The sequence below is a fragment of the Oryctolagus cuniculus genome, chromosome 21 (genome assembly GCF_051225735.1).
Source record: "Oryctolagus cuniculus isolate XC-2025 breed Fujian yellow rabbit chromosome 21, ASM5122573v1, whole genome shotgun sequence".
In the NCBI taxonomy this organism is placed as follows: Eukaryota; Metazoa; Chordata; class Mammalia; order Lagomorpha; family Leporidae; genus Oryctolagus; species Oryctolagus cuniculus.
The window spans coordinates 49649444-49665715 of NC_142887.1; the positions used below are offsets into that span (position 1 = coordinate 49649444).

The window sequence follows — 16272 nt, forward strand, 5'->3', positions numbered from 1 at the left end:
TTCAGAAGATTTATAAGACTTAAGATACTCAGTTGTTAACTTTATGAATTCTGTGGGAAATTATGGACTTACTGTGTCACCTGAGTTTCCTGTGTTAAAAAATAAATACAAAGATTCTTTTTAAATAAAACTTAAAAAAAGTATAGGCTTGTATTGAACAAGGTGTATCTAAACTTCATAAAATGCTGTTATTTTAATACAAAACATACATAAGCATATGTTTTAAACATAAATAATTGATTATAAAAGCTTGTGTTTCTACTCAAATACACTTGTGAAAAGAAATTACAATTTATCCCCAAAATAATCTAGAATTTCTAACAGTATCTAACTTAAATAATGAAGGAAAACATCCTAAAACATCTTTTGTTTGTGTGAACTTAATTACAGTACCTTAAATTAGCATTCTCCATCCCAAAGGCTATTAAAAGTTTTGAAAGGGAGATAAACTCCATGAGTTTGGTAGATTTTCTGTTCTAAATTCTTCATGTACTTGGGGCTGGTGATGCGGTGCAGAGGTTAATCCTCTGCCTGTGGTGCCAGCATCCAGTATGAGTACCAGTTCTAGTCCCAGCTGCCGCTCTTCCAGTCCAGTTCTCTGCTATGGCCTGGGAAAGCAGTGGAAGATGGCCCAAGTGCTTGGGCCCCTGCACCTGCATGGGAGACCAGGAAGAAGCAGCTGGCTCCTGGCTTTAGATCCATGTAGCTCTGGCCATTGCAGCCATCTGGGGAGTGAACCAATGGAAGGAAGACCTTTCTCTCTGTCTCTCATTCTCCCTCTGTCTGTAATTCTACCCCTCAAATTAATAAATAAAATCTTAAAAAATATATTCTTTAAATATTCATATTAATTACAACCTCTTATTTTAGAAAAATGAGGGTTAATAGTTTATGACTTCTGCTAGTCTGTGATTACTACAAAGTAAAACTCTAGTCAAGGTATGAATTTGTAAATTCCTTATTGGCAATCAAATTATTATAACAAAAATTGTCATACTGAGTTAATAGTCTTTAAATAAATACAAATTAGGAGAATATTCAGCAACTTAAAAACACCTGGCGGCTGGCGCCACGGCTCACTAGGATAATCCTCCACCTTGCAGCACTGGCACACTGGGTTCTAGTCCCGGTCGGGGCACCGGATTCCGTCCCGGTTGCCCCTCTTCCAGGCCAGCTCTCTGCTGTGGCCAGGGAGTGCAGTGGAGGATGGCCCAAGTCCTTGGGCCCTGCACCCCATGGGAGACCAGGAGAAGCACCTGGCTCCTGCCATCGGATCACCATGGTGCGCCAGCTGCTGCATGCCAGCTGCGGCGGCCATTGGATGGTGAACCAATGGCAAAAGGAAGACCTTTCTCTCTGTCTCTGTCTCTCACTCATTGCCCACTCTGCCTGTCCAAAAAAAAAAAAAAAAAAAAAAAAAAAAAAAAAAAAACCACACCTGGCTATCAAAATTATTCAGATGCAGACAAGATAAGACTCCTTGTGGGGTAACCACATGCTGAATATCTGCTTTTTTATTTACATGTCACTGTCACAGGCTGAACAGCAACAGAACACAGTATGAGAATGATGAGCGCTCCTCTAATTCTAGAGACATATGTGCCTTGTCAGGACTTCATTGGCCTAGCTCATCAAAAGACTCAGGAATAAATGTTTCTGTTTTGAAGAGAATTGTGGGGCCGGTGCCATGGCACAGTAGGTTAATCTTCCACCTGTGGCACTGGCATCCCATATAGGCACTGGTTCTAGTCCCAGCTACTCCTCTTTCACTACAGCTCTCTGCTATGGCCTGGGAAAGCAGTAAAATGTGGCCCAAGTGCTTGGGCCCCTGCACCCATGGGCAACTAGGAAGAGGCACTGGCTCCTGGCATTGGATCAAGCAGCTCTGGCTGTTGTGGCCATTTGGGGAGTGAACCAGTGGATGGAAGACCTTTCTCTCTGTCTCTACCTCTCACTGTCTGTAACTCTGCCTCTCAAAGAAATAAACAAAATCCTTCAAAAAGTCTGTTAAAGTGAATTACAACCACCATTGTATGTTTTCTTTCACAACTTCAAGTGGACATAGCTCATAAAATAAAATAAATCATAGGCTGATGCCATGGCTCACTTGGCTAATCCTTCACTTGTGGCACCAGCACCCCAGGTTCTAGTCCCAGTTGGGGTGCTGGGTACTAGTCCCATTTGCTCCTCTTCCTGGGCCCAGGAGGGCAGTGGAGGGTGGCCCAAGTGCTTGGTTCTCTGCACCTGCACAGGATAACTGGAGGAAGTACTTGACTTTGGCCCTGGATCGGCAGAGCACTGGCCATAGTGGCCATTAGGGGAGTGAACCAACGGAAGGAAGACCCTTCTCTGTCTCTCTCACTGTCTATAACTCTCTCAAATATAAATAAATAAACAAATAAATAAATAAATCATTGTTTCATAAACACTAAAGCTTAGACAATTGGTACCAATGAATAGCTTCTTTCATAGTCTCTCTTTATAAATAATTAATAAACCAATTATTTTCTTCCTACTCTGCAAAGCCAGTCAATGTAATTGATTTCAAATTTAGAGTTTCCAAATCACCCAGAAATGCACAATGTTAATGCTTTTGCAGCGTTATAAGAGTATAAAATAATAGCAATTTTTAATTCTTGCACTTTTTAACATTAGAGAGTTCTAAGACATTAAATGGCATTTTTTTCTAACCCATGTAAGACTAACAATGTGCAGAAAAACATGAGGATTTTTGTTATGCAGATAAATAACTGTGCTTTGCCTAGAATCATGCTTCAACTGTGGTTATTTTTCCCCTCCACTGAAGCCAGGAAGAAGAGAGTCCTGTGAAACTAATGAAATGCCCCTGGTGTTCTTAAATGATTACTTTTTGGCAGGAACTTCCAAGGAACAACACCACAGTCATAGTGAACTTCTTCTATGGTTGGAATCTTCTCTTTGCTTCCAGGAGACTAAGAGAAGCCACCTGGAGATCTCAGGGGAAGGTCACGTGGGAATGGAGAGTCATTCATCTCCTCTGGAAGCAGTTGTGTCTGTGAAATTTTTTGCTCATAGTAAATTTGACAGGTCTCTATCCAGTGATAAAGAAGAGACTCATCATAAAAATTAGTATTACAGAAAAAAAAAATCATTGAAATCTCATTTTTTTCTGCCACAGGCAAGTGCAACAACATCTCTCACAGTAAAACAGACTGTAAAGAGTCTATCCAATATCTCTGGCTCTCCTCACATTCTAAGGCCAGACCTCGGAGAACTTCCAGCTGCCTCTTCCAGAAAGGTAAATCAATACATAAATTGTTAATAAAAAGAAAAAGGAAGTAACTTTTTTCTGTATTTCTGGATAGGATTCCTGTCTTTGAATCAGTATGTCATGATTTTTATTCATTTTTCCTTCTTTGGAATTGGGGTAGGAGTAGGCAAAAACATGCATGAAAGAAGGGGGAAAAAAGCTTAAAGTACTAGATTATAAAGTAAGAACAAATGGACAGGAAGGCTGGAGGTGAAGGGGTAAAGACTAGGTTAGGGAAAAAAAGCCAGCTTATTAAATCCTTAAAAAGAGAAAGGAAGAAAGGAGGGGGCAATAGAGAAGTATGGTTATGTTCTTCTGGAATTACCATCTTATGCAATCTGTTCTCTTTGTATTAATAAAAATAAAAATGTTTAACAACTGAAAGTTCATTCCTTTATTGCATCATTACTGCCTCATTCCAACACTCTATAAAAGCAGAAACCAAAGGCAGGCATGGGTTGCAGGGTGGAAGTGACAGTGCTAGCTTTATTTCTGTAATGTCAACCTCTGCACCCCAACTTCTGATCCAGCAAAGTTCTATACAGTACCCAGAATCAGCTTCATAAAATAAACCACTTAGGGCAAAAGCTCAGAAAAAATCAATGTCCCCATTATTCTTTGCCTATGAAGCACTCATAAAAATTAGCATGCTGCTAAAGAAAATGAGATTGTGGCCCAGCTATGTATAAAGAATGTAGGGATGTAAAGTCAGGAGGCAGTTTGGTGTTTTATGAGCACCCAAAGTGAACTGCAGATGATGGAAGGGGGTGCATTACAGAATGGGAGCTGAGTAGGCAGCACAGCCAGTAGTGACCACCAAGCCTTTAACCTGAGATTTGTGAGTATTTGTGAAGTGTACAAATGAGTTCTACCTATAACAACAGTAATTACTTTTGCCTTAGGACACAAGGCAAAGCACACTTTTTCCAATTTTTATCTGTTTTTCATTTTATTTGAAAGGTAGAGGGAGATGGAGAGGGAGAGAGATTTCTTCCATTTTCTGGTACACACCCAAATGCTCACAACAGCAGGCAATGTTCAGCCTGAAGCCAGGATCCCAGAACTCCATGCAGGCCTGGGTGAGTTCAGTTGATTCTGAGGACACACAGTCTTCAGTGACACCTGTCTTTATAAAGACACATCTCAATACAAAATAAAACTCCCTACTCAGGACTCTTGAGATCCAAGAGAAAACTCAAATATTTTCCAGATGAATGCAAAACAGAAATCTGGAGCCAACAAGTTCCCTGCCTACCTGAGAATCAGCCTGGTCACCAGGGAGATCTAGGGAAGAGGACCAAGCAAAGCCACTTGGGACCTGTGCCCAGAGTCTTATCTCTTGAGTGAGCATAAAGGCAGCATTGGGCACTGGCAGTTTTGGACCACCTTAATCCTGAAGTGGCTACACAAACTAGTCAACTCCAGTTTGGGCTGAGTTATCAGACTGGCAGTCTGGCCAAAGATTGTCACCCATTAAGGAATCTGGACACAGGAATGGCCAAAAAAGAACCATCAGGAGATGCGCACATTAGCAGTCAGAGTACTAAGTGGGTAATAAATGCACAGATCCTAGACCAAGGCAACAGGCAATGCCAACCTTCTCTTTTGTTGCAAAGTTTTCTTATTTTATCTTAAAGGCCTTGAGAAACAGATCTGTAGACATCTCATGTGTAAGACAAACATGCATCATTCCTAATTGGCCTATAAATATTAGCATTCTTGGCCTGATCAATCAGCCTCAGGAACTAGCTCAGGGAGGGGCAAGTAAAGGGAATCACTTCTGTCTCATTTCTAGGGAAGTACACTTCCTCCATGAACTGCTTCTTACAAAATATTTCTCCAATTTTCCAGGAGAAATACATCAACTCTGAAGAGGCTACTTTTTTTTTTCCATAGAGCCCAACACCTGTCTTGGGAATCACCTGTGATGCCTGGTAGATGGATAAGAAAGCCAATTGGAATCATCTACTAGAAGACAAGATACTTTACCCAAATCACTATATTTTACTCTACAGAAAAATGCAAACTGAATCACAAAGAACTCCAGTTGATCAATCCCCTGGTTTAAGCAAAGGGCATATTTGCATTACTCCAGATATGCAGGCCTCTCTTTCTGCTGTACCTTCATGTGGACTATCTGCATAGGGATACAGAGTGAGGGGGAGGCTGCAGCAGTAAAAATCATCAATGTGTCAATTATGAAACTGATTTTTAATTATCTCAAATTCAGTCATAAAAATTCTGCTCTAAGCAAGACACACATAAAGCCAAGCGCATCCCTTTCTCAACAAAAATTTAATGCTAACTGCATATTTAGGAGTGTACTATTGCATTTAATTCCAGTACTTCTCTACATCTTATTTTTTAAGATTTTATTTATTTGAGAGGTTGAATTATAGACAGTGAGAGGAAGAGACAGAGATAAAAGTCTTCCATCTGCTGGTTCATTCCCCAAATGACTATAACTGATGGAGCTGCACTGATCTGAAACCAGGAGCCAGGAGCTTCTTCTCTGTTCCTCCTTGGGTACAGGGGCCTAAGCACTTGAGCCATCTTCTACTACTTTCCCATGTGATAGCAGAGAGCTGGATCAGAAGAGGAGAATCTGGGACTAGAATGGTGCCCATATAGGATGCCAGTGCCACAGGCAGAGGATTAAACTACAAAGCCACAGTACCAGCCCCTCTACATCTTATAAGCACATCTTATCTGTAAGAAGAAAACTGAAAAGTGAGTCCAATATATCACAAATTATGTTAGAAATTATCTCTAATTTAAAAAAAAAAAAAAAAGGAAAACCCTATAATAGAAACCTGCACAAATGACCTGTGTCCTATTACTTTATCCTTTGGAATACTTTTCAAGATTTCTTCTGGCCTTCCCATCTTCCCTTGTTCCTCACACCCTTTCAATATCACTGCCTCTCTGTCCCTGCTGCTCTCTCCCTTTGGAAGCAGTCTTGTGGACTGTCAATCATTATTTCAAAATGTTTTGTAGGGAGGGCCTGAATGGCCTTCTAACATCCCTTAAATACATATTTCCATAAAACAGATGATAGAGGGGCTGGTACTGTGTCCCAGCAGGGAAAGCTGCTGCCTGCACTGCTGGCATCCCATGTGGGCGCTGCTTTGAGTCTCAGCTGCTCCATTTCTGATCCAGCTCTCTTCTAAGGTCTGGGGAAGCAGAAGATGACCCAAGACCTTGGGCCCCTGCACCCATGTGGGATAACTGGAAGAGGCTCCTGGCTCTTGGCTTCAGTTCAGGGTAGCTCCAGCCATTGCAGCCATCTGGGAGTAAACAAGAAGATGGAAGGCCTTTCTCCCTCTCTCTCTCTCTCAAATAATAATAATAATAATAATAATAAACAGACAGTAGAGCATAGTGGGAAAGCTGTTGCCTGTGATGCTGGTATTTCATGTTGTGCACGAGTTCATGTCCCAGCTGCTCTACTTCTGATCCAGCTCTCTCATGTGCCTAGGAAAGCTACAAAGTTTGCTGCCTATGCTCCTACTCCCACATGGGAAATGTGGAAGAAGATACTGGCTCCTGACTTTAATCCAGTTCCAACCCCAGGTGCTGTGGCCATTAAGGGTGTGAAACAGTGGATAAATGATTTACATCTCTCTTTCTCTCTTTGTAACTCTGCCTTTCAAATAAATGAATATTTTTAATTTTTTAAAAAATTTAACAAATGGCCCTAAATATTCTGACTCATCTTGACATGTAACAAGAGCCAAGAAAGTCACTGCTGACTTTATGTAGTGCCTCCTCAATCCATTCTATAAGGAAAAAAACATGTATTTCTTTTGCTCTCCAAGCACTCAAATCCAAAAGAAATAATACTACCCAGTACGGCTCTCTTTAAGGCTGCTCTTGCACTGAAGAAAAGTAAAGGAGCAAGGGACCCAAACCCTGTGTGGCAGGCTGGCAGTCCCCTCCTCACTCTGCATCTGAGTTTCTGGTTAGAGATGGAGACAAAGGCAACTCCAGATGCTGCAGTGGTTCACAAACAGCCTCAATCACAGACATGACTTGTGTGTGTGCATCAGAAGGAGAGCACAGAGCACTATGTAAGGGAGGAATACAATGATCAAAAAGGAAAGGATGTGAATGGACATAGCCAAGAATTTCCCCACTCTGCTGATCATGATCTCGAGGATGTCCAGGCCAGAATTCCATTTCACTTTGGAAAACCCACTCCTTGAAGTTTTCTCCTCCTAGGTGTATTCTTCTGTGAGGACTCTGTCCTCCTGTGAGAGAGGGCACCACCACAAATTGAAAACCAGTCAAAAAGCAGAGTGATGGCTTTAATTCTCAGAGGTGAATGGACAACCACATCTATGAATTCTGCATTAAAAAATAAGCTTCCTTCTGCTCTAGGAATCTGATGTAGGTTTGGGCTAAAATGAGAAACACAGAGACCAGCTGGGTCTGTTAGGTGGGAAGAAAGGAAGCTTGATTTCCAGTTGTTACTTGTAGCATGTTAGTTTTGAGAGGATTTCATTTTCCACTTCTACTTGAAGAAATGGAAAGGTAGAATCAGTGCCAGCCTAACACACAGCAGCTTTAGCCACTGATGACATCACAGCTTGCTCCCCAAAAGTGGCAGCCAAAATAAACTCAACAAATGAGAACCAAAATAAAACAGAAGAGTCTACCATAATACCAACAGTTGTTCAGCAGATATTACCCAGATCTTGACACACAAGTCACCAGGATAAAGGGTAGGGCTGGCTTTGTGGCACAGTGGATTAAACCACCACCAAATAAAATGCTGGGATCCAATATGTGTGTCCATCCTTTAAAAAAGATTTATTTATTTGAAAGTCAGAGTTTTGGGGGCCAGTGCTGTGGCACAGCTGGTTGAGATACTGGCCTGCATCCCATATGGTCCCTGGTTCAGGTCTTGGCTGCTCCACTTCCAATCCAGCTGCCTGCTAATGTGCTTGGGAAAGTGGCACAGTATGGCCCAAGTCCTTGGTCCCCTATATCCATGTGGGAAATCCAGAAGAAGCTACTGGCTCCTGGTTTCAGATCAGCTCAGATCTGGTCACTGTGGCCATTTGGGGAGTGAACCAGCAGACTAAAGACCTCTCTATCTGTCTCTATCTCTATCAGTAACTCTGTCAAATAAATAAAATAAATCTTAAAAAAATGTCAGAGTTATGGAGAGGAGGGAGAGTCAGATGGGATGGCATTGTGGACTAGCAGGTAAAGCTGCTGCCTGCAGTGCTGGCATCTGGTATAGGCACCAGTTCATGTCCTGGCTGCTCCACTTCTGATCCAGTTCTCTGCTAGTGGCCCTGGAAAAGTAGAAGATGGCCCAATACCTGGGTCCTTGACAGCCAAGTGGGAGACCTGGATGAAGCTCTTGGTGCCTGGCTTGGGCCTGGCCCAGTCTTGGCCATTGCAGCCATCTAGGAAGTAGACCAGCAGATGGAAAATCTCTTTCTCATTCTCTCCCTTTCTCTATCTCTGCCTTGTAAATAAATAAATAAATGCTAAAAAAGAGAGAGATCTTCCATCTGAGATGGCTGCCATGGCCAGGGCTGAAGCACACAGAAACCAGGAGCCAGGCACTTCATCTGGGTCTCCCACATGGGTTACAATGGCCCCAACACTTGAGTCATCTGCTGCTGCTTTTCTCAGACCATCAGCAGGGAGCTAGGTTAGAAGTGGAGCAACTGGGACATGAACGGCTGTTCATCTGGGAAGCTAGCATTGCAGATGGTAGCTTTCCCCATTGTGCCACAATGCCAGCCCCATGAGTGCCAGTTTAAGTCACAGCTGTTCCACTTCTGATCCAGCTCCCTGTAATGCAACTAGGGAAGCAGAAACAGATGGCACAAGTACTTGGGTCCTTGCACCAATGTGGGACACTGGGTTGGACTTCCAGGCTGGGCCAGCATTATTCATTGCAGTCTCTTGAGTGAACCAGCAGATGCAAGATCCCCATCCTTCTGTCTCTGCCTCTTTCTCTGTAACTCTGCTTTAAAATAAAATTTTTAAATCTTAATAAAATAGAGAGGGTGAGAGAGTAGCCACAGTAAAGCAACAGAGCAAAGCTACAGTTGTGCTGTCCCTCAGCAGCCTTCTGCCTTAAGTGGGAAGTCTCCGGCTTACAGACACTGACATAAAAGACACATTCACAACACATTCCAAAACAAGAGATGAGAGGTTTACAAGGCATATTGATTTTATGATGACTTTCATTCATTAGGTACACTGGGTTTAGATATATGCCTTTTGTGCAGCCAAGTTAACCCAGGGTCTAATTCAAAGAGACGTACTGAGGAAGATGTGCTGCCAGGGGAGAGAGCTGCAATATCCCACTGCTCTTGTAACATCATAAAGAGAAGGAAAAGAAACGGCGCCATGGCTCACTAGGCTAATCCTCCACCTTGCGGCACCGGAACACTGGGTTCTAGTCCCGGTCGGGGTGTCGGATTCTATCCCTGTTGCCCCTCTTCCAGGCCAGGTCTCTGCTGTGGCCCAGGAGTGCAGTGGAGGATGGCCCAAGTGCTTGGGCCCTGCACCCCATGGGAGACCAGAAGCACCTGCCTCCTGCCTTTGGATCAGCGTGGTGTGCCGGCCACGGTGGCCACTGGAGGGTGAAGCAATGGCAAAGGAAGACCTTTCTCTCTGTCTCTTTCTCACTGTCCACTCTGCCTGTTTAAAAAAAAAAAAGAGAGAGAGAGAGAGAGAGAAGGAAAAGGGCTACTTATGTCCATGCTTGTAAGGAGGACAGAAGCACAAACATTTCAGAAAGGGGGAGCAAATTACAAATATAGTAATTTTAGGAAAATAAAAGGAAGTAAATTTCAGAATATAATGTGGGGTAGAAACACACCATCAGCTCATCAATTCTCACAGGGATCCAGGAAAACTGCCCTGCCTACCCACAGACCAAATGTTTCAAAACACATTTTTTGATTAAATTCAGGAGATTACGGGACTCAGCACTCTGGGTGTTCAAATGCCAAATTAAGTTTTAGTTTCCACTATGGGCAGATGTAGCCAATCACTCAGATCATGAGAAAAACTTTTCCATAAGAAGGAACATGAAATATTCAGTCACACAGAATAACTGTGCTTAGTGTTCAAAGTGAACCCCAAGATAAGCACCCAGAAAACCTGTTAGGTCTTGGGGCCAGCACAGTGGTGTAGCATGTAAATATTTATTTATTTATTTAAAAGGCAGAGTTACAGAGAGGCAGAGGCACAGAGAGAGGTCTTTCATGCACTGATTCACTCCCCAAATGGCTGCAATGGCCAGAGCTGGATCTATCTGAAGTCAGGAGCCAGAAGCTTCTGTCAGATCTCCCATGCGGTGCAGAACCCAAGAACTTGGGCCATCTTCCACTGCTTTCCCAGGCCATGGCAGGAAGCTGGATCTCAAACAAGCACCCATACGGGATGCCAGCACTGTAGGTGGCAGCCTCACCTGCCATGCCACAGTGCCAGTCCTCAAAATAAACCTATTTTAAAAAGCATTTTAAATGAGGGATGGGAGAGTTTGTTTATCCAAAGCAAGGATAGCATAAGATAACTACTACACAGAAGAAGCTCCTGGCTCCTGGCTTTGGATCGGCACAGCTCCGACCACTGTAGCCAACTGGGGAGTGAACCAGCAGATGGAAGACTTCTCTCTCTCTGCCTTTCCTCTCTGTAACTCTGACTTTCAAGTAAAATAAATAAATATTTAAAAAAAAATAACTACTAGTACTCATTAACTTCAAAAATATAGAAATTTAATGAAACTCAAAATATAACCAAAATCATCATCTACTACACATTATAATCTTTATTTTGAGAGTCCTATTAGAAAAAAATTAACCCCTCCCCCATTGAAGAAATGCACATGGGACTGATATAGTAAGTTAAGCAGACCCTGGCAGTGCCAGCACCCCACATGGGCACTGGTTCAAGACCTGGCTGCTCCATTTCCAATATAGCTCCCTACTAATTCACCTGGGAAAGCAGAGGATGATGGCCCAAGTGTTTGGGCCCCTGAAATCAAGTGTGAGAACCAGAAGAAGCTTCTAGCTCCTGGGTTCACCTGGCCCAGCCCAAGTCATTGTGGCCATTTGAGGAGTGAACCAAGGGATGGAAGACCTCTCTGTGTCTCTCTGTAAATCTGCCTTTTAAGAAAATAAAATGCATTAAAAAAAACCCTATATAATGTAGTATTTTGGTGATTCCCTCATACAAGGAAAGCTCAGATAAACTGTAGAGGAATCCTCCTGGCTTCATGCAATTCAGAAGGAGGATTGCTTCTGTCACCCTGTGGTAGACATCAATGAGAGTTATTAATGGGAAGATGAATGGACACATCAGACTGCTTCCTCACATGGCACCTTTTCTTAAAGACATCACTGCTGCATTACCAGATTATGTCTCTCATGTGAAATATGTCTCTCCTAAAAATTTTAAAGAACTTGCCAGAAACTTATTGCAGAGCAGGGAATGATGTGCCAAGGACAGTGAGTTAGCCTGAGTAGTCCAGGAATCCTGTTCTTGGCTGTTTTCAAGTTCGTATTAATGTACACACAACACAGTTGCTGAGAAAGTGTCTTACAGTTGTTTCCTGGGTATGAAGCAGCTCTTCTCAGCAGAAACACATAACTGCTTGCCCACTCACAAGCACTGTGATAGGGAGTACATGCGAGAAAAGGTCAAAACACACTGGGTTTCAGAGGAAGAATGCTGTCACCCTAGCAACCTCTATCCAGGATTCCCTTTCTATTCTTACTTCCTAGGTAACCTTACTATGCTAAATGAGTTTCACAGATTAGTAATCTGGTGACAACAGGACTCTAACAGAGTCTATGAATCACTCAGTTAATCAAGTGAAAACTTCATTACACTGAAAGTTAGTCTATAGCAATAGTTTTCAGGGCCACATTTCTCTTTTTTTAAAACATGTTTATTTGAGAGGTAGAATTACAGACAGTGAGATGGATAGACAGACAGAAAGGTCTTCCTTCTGCTGGTTCACTCCCCAGGTGGTCAAAATGGCCAGAAGAGATGCACTGATCTAAAGCCAGGAGCCAGGAACTTCTTCTGGGTCTCCCACATGGGTGCAGAGGCCCAAGCACTTGGGCCATCTTCTACTGCCTTCCCAGGCCATAGCAGAGAGCTGGATCAGAGGAGCAGCTGGGACTCGAACTGGTTCCCATATGGGATGCTGGCACCACAGGCAGAGGATTAACCTACTGAGCCACAGTGCCAGCCCAAAGCCACATCTTTTACCATACTGTGTGGGCATCTCTGTGGGGGAGAGGGGCACATTTTCTCTTTGCTTCCTTACCCTCTTCACATTAACACCTTGTACAAAGGCTTCCACAGACCAGTCATTTTGAAAATCTATCACTAATATCCTCCCATGTTGAAAATGTCATGGGGTTAAACTCAGAACCCAGAATAAGAAAAGTAACTTGAAGCTGGTGTTGTGGCTGAGCGGGTAAAACTATATGGGTGCTGGTTCAAGACCTGGCTGCTCCACTTCTGATCCAGCTCTCTGCTATGGCCTGGGAAAGCAGTGGAAGATGGCCCAAGTGCTTGGTCCCCTGTACCTGTGTGGGAGACCTGGAAGAAGGTTCTGGCCTCTGGCTTCAGATCCATGCAGTTCTCGCCATTGTGACCATCTGGGGAGTGAACCAGCAGATGGGAGCTCTCTCTCTCTCTCTCTCTCTGTGTGTGTGTGTGTGTGTGTGTGTCTTTGCTTCTCTGTAACTCTGCCTTTAAAATAAATAAATAATTTTTTTTTTAAAGTAACTGGCCGACACCGTGGCTCACTTGGTTAATCCTCTGCCTGCAGTGCCGGCATCCCATATGCACACTGGATTCTGTCCCATTTGCTCCTCTTCCAGTCCAGTTCTCTACTGTGGCCCAAGTGCTTGGGCCCCTGCACCTACGTGGGAGACCAGGAGGAAGCACCTGGCTCCTGGCTTCAGATCAGCACAGTGCGCCAGCCATAGTGGCCATTTGGGGGGTGACCACCAGAAGGAAGACCTTCCTCTCTAACTCTGCCTGTCAAATTAAAAAAAAAAAGTAACTGGCCCCCTTAATTAAAACCGTATGGACTGTAAGATAATCAGCTTGGTGGAGCATTGAGTGACTGTAAAGAACTAGACAAGAAAAACTGATACTTTTCTGTATTTATGTTTTCGTAGCTCTCCACTATGAAAATGCAGATTGAAGTAGCTCATTATTAACTCACACGGTAGACTTGCATTAATTTCAGTTCACTTCTCACTTTGCAAAGGGATTAGCAGCAGGTAATAAAAGTTCACATCCCTAATAACATGAGAAGAAAGAAGGGTTGAAGACAGAAATCGAAACACAGGAAAATAAATCAGCTACATTTCCATGGCCTCAAGCTCCAGATTGAAAAAGAGTCTGTTAATTAAACACGGAGGAGCGATCAATCCACAAAGCTACTGCACAAGCTTCACGTGCTGCTGGGAAAGTCAGCCAAACACACAGCGCCCCAGCTGAAAATGTGTCCGCGGGGTCCAGCATGGGGGCCAGGAGCCAGAGCCTACTCTGATCTGCCATCTCCACCTCTCCACTGCCTCAGGCTCTGGCTGAGGGCCACTGAGCCCCGCCCAGCTGGAACTACCAGGGGATATAGCCGGAGGCCCAGCCACAAGGCATTCTCTGATCCACCCAAGTGAGAACTGGGCTTATTTAAATCTAGGGACTCCTTCCTTCAGTGTGCTCTCAACTGCCCTGCTGGTGCCGTTCCTCGTCCAGTGTACTTTAAGGAGAATTTGAGCGAGGCAGCCCATGGGACCGGCCGTGCATCGGGAGACTGGGAAGCGGTGGTGGGAGACACAACACCTGGGCCCCAGACTTGACTCGGCCGGAGAAGCTCCCAGCATCACTGAGAAGCAAGTGATCGAGGTCTGGGAGCCGCCACCCGCCACCCTCCCCTCTCCCACACACACATCTGTGCCCCTCCTGTTCTCCATACTTGCTGTGGAAACTCTCGGGAGCACGTCCCCTTCCTTCAGGACACACGGGGAGCAAAGCGGAGAGTGTGGGACAGGAGAAGTCGCTGGAACTTGGGGCCCACGGTGGCAGATGCAGAGGCACAGAAGCAGCGGGCGGCAGGTCTGGGGTGTGTGCTCCCGAACCGCCTGCAATTGCACTTGCACAGCAAGTCTCCCCAGTGAATGTGGGAGAAGGAGCAGCGCGGCCTCTCAGGGACCTCTCTGATCAGTAAAAGAACTTCTGTTCCCAGCCCCGAGCCACAGGGAAAGGCACGCATGCGCACGTTCTCCCACATGCACACGCACAGGCATTCAGAGCAGGAAACGTTAGAGCACCGGGTGACTCTGGGAAATGGAGTCCAGGCCAGGGCATTCCTAGATAGACTTACTGGCCCTCTCCTAGGGCTTCAGTGCGGGGTGGGTGGAGACAGGCTGGGAACTAGAGAGCGTTTGCTTTTGTTTACATCCCTCCTTCCCTTCCTTCCCACCCCAGATCTCAAGGGTCAGCTGCTGTTCTTCCTTTCTTGAACAAAATATTAAAAAGTGACAGCCACTGCTGCTGAGTCCCAAATCCCAGTTCCCTCACACACGCTGTTTCCCTCAGGAAAATCCCCTGCTGCTTTATTCCTGGACAGCTTCTCTCAAGTAACGAATGACAAGGATTTCAATGTAACTCTCAGCACAGGTGTACGCAGCATAGTTTAACATCTAGATTTGAGAATATGATTTTTACTTCTGTCTTTTATTTGTGGTTCTTTTCAAAGTATTTTACACCACCCTCTAATTCACCAAGTACAAAAAAAAAAAAAAAAAAGGAAGAAAAAAAGAGAACTGGATACAGGACTAACATTGCCAAGTATCTTCTAGAGTCCAGATTAACAGAGTAAATGCCTTACTTTGTATCAATTATACCTTGGGTTAATTCTGGAGACCATATTCTCAATTTACAAAGAGAAAGCTGAGGTGAAAAGAGATTAGAATTGAATTTGCCCATGGAAGTATGGTAAAAAAAAAAAAAAAAGTCTAGCTTAAAGGCCAACCAACATGAAATATTGGTTTAAGAAGTCTTTCGGGACCAGCACTGTGGCATAGTGGGCTAAGCCTCCGCCTTCAGCACCGACATTCTATATGGGGGCTAGTTCAAGTCCCTGCTGCTCCGCTTCCAATACAGCTTTCTGCTGTAGCCTGGGAAAGCAGCAGAAGATGGCCCAAATGCCTGGGACCCTGCATCCACATCAGAGACGCAGAATTTCCTGGCTCCTGGCTTTGGATCTGCTTAACTATGGCTATTGCAGCCATTTGGGGAGTGAACCAGTGCATGGAAGACTTCTCTCTCTCTTGCTCTCTCTCTCTCTCTCTCCCTCTGCCTCTCTGTAACTCTGCCTTTCAAATAAAAAAAAAATCTTCTTTTAAAAAAAGAAATATTTCTTTTATCTTGGAGCTCAGTTTCTAAAACCCCAGATTTCTCATTTCTAAAATAAAAAGTGAGGGAGAGGAAGAGTATCTACAATCCTAATCTTCACTGTAGAGAAACACATAGTATTATAACTTATCTAAAAAAGAAAGGAGGTTCAAAATTGCTATTGCTGTATGGTTATTTTTCTCATGCTTAATATCAAGATAGCATATAAATATTATGCATTCTTAGGTATATTTGTGGTGTTTGAATTTTAAGATTTTAAGTAGAAATGTAAATGGAAGCAGGATGACATGGAGTTCTGTTTGTGATTACTTCTGTCAATTATAATTCATGGGATTAGAATTGCTGGATTAGGAATGCTTAAATGTATCCATTCATTTCACACTAATGTTTATTATGTCAGGTGATATTCTTTGTGTAGACTGCTTTTTCTTGCAGATTGAAAATTCAGGAGGGCAAGAAACATGTTTGCTTTGACATTGAAACTCAGCATCTTGATAGAGTCATTCTTTTAGTTCAATGAATAAATGAGGCTATAAAAATTAAAAAAATACAATTTCTGATCC

General features: G+C 43.6%; 1 protein-coding gene across 1 annotated transcript in view; it reads right to left on the reverse strand.

The window, feature by feature from the left end:
* The window catches only part of LOC149119998 (uncharacterized), a 43621-nt gene extending 28962 nt beyond the window's left edge, over positions 1-14659 (reverse strand). Inside the window, exon 1 of the mRNA XM_089323202.1 lies at positions 14268-14659. The gene's annotated coding sequence lies outside the window, so the exon portion shown is untranslated. The remainder of the gene's footprint in view (positions 1-14267) is intronic.
* Between the last annotated feature and the right edge of the window lie 1613 nt (positions 14660-16272).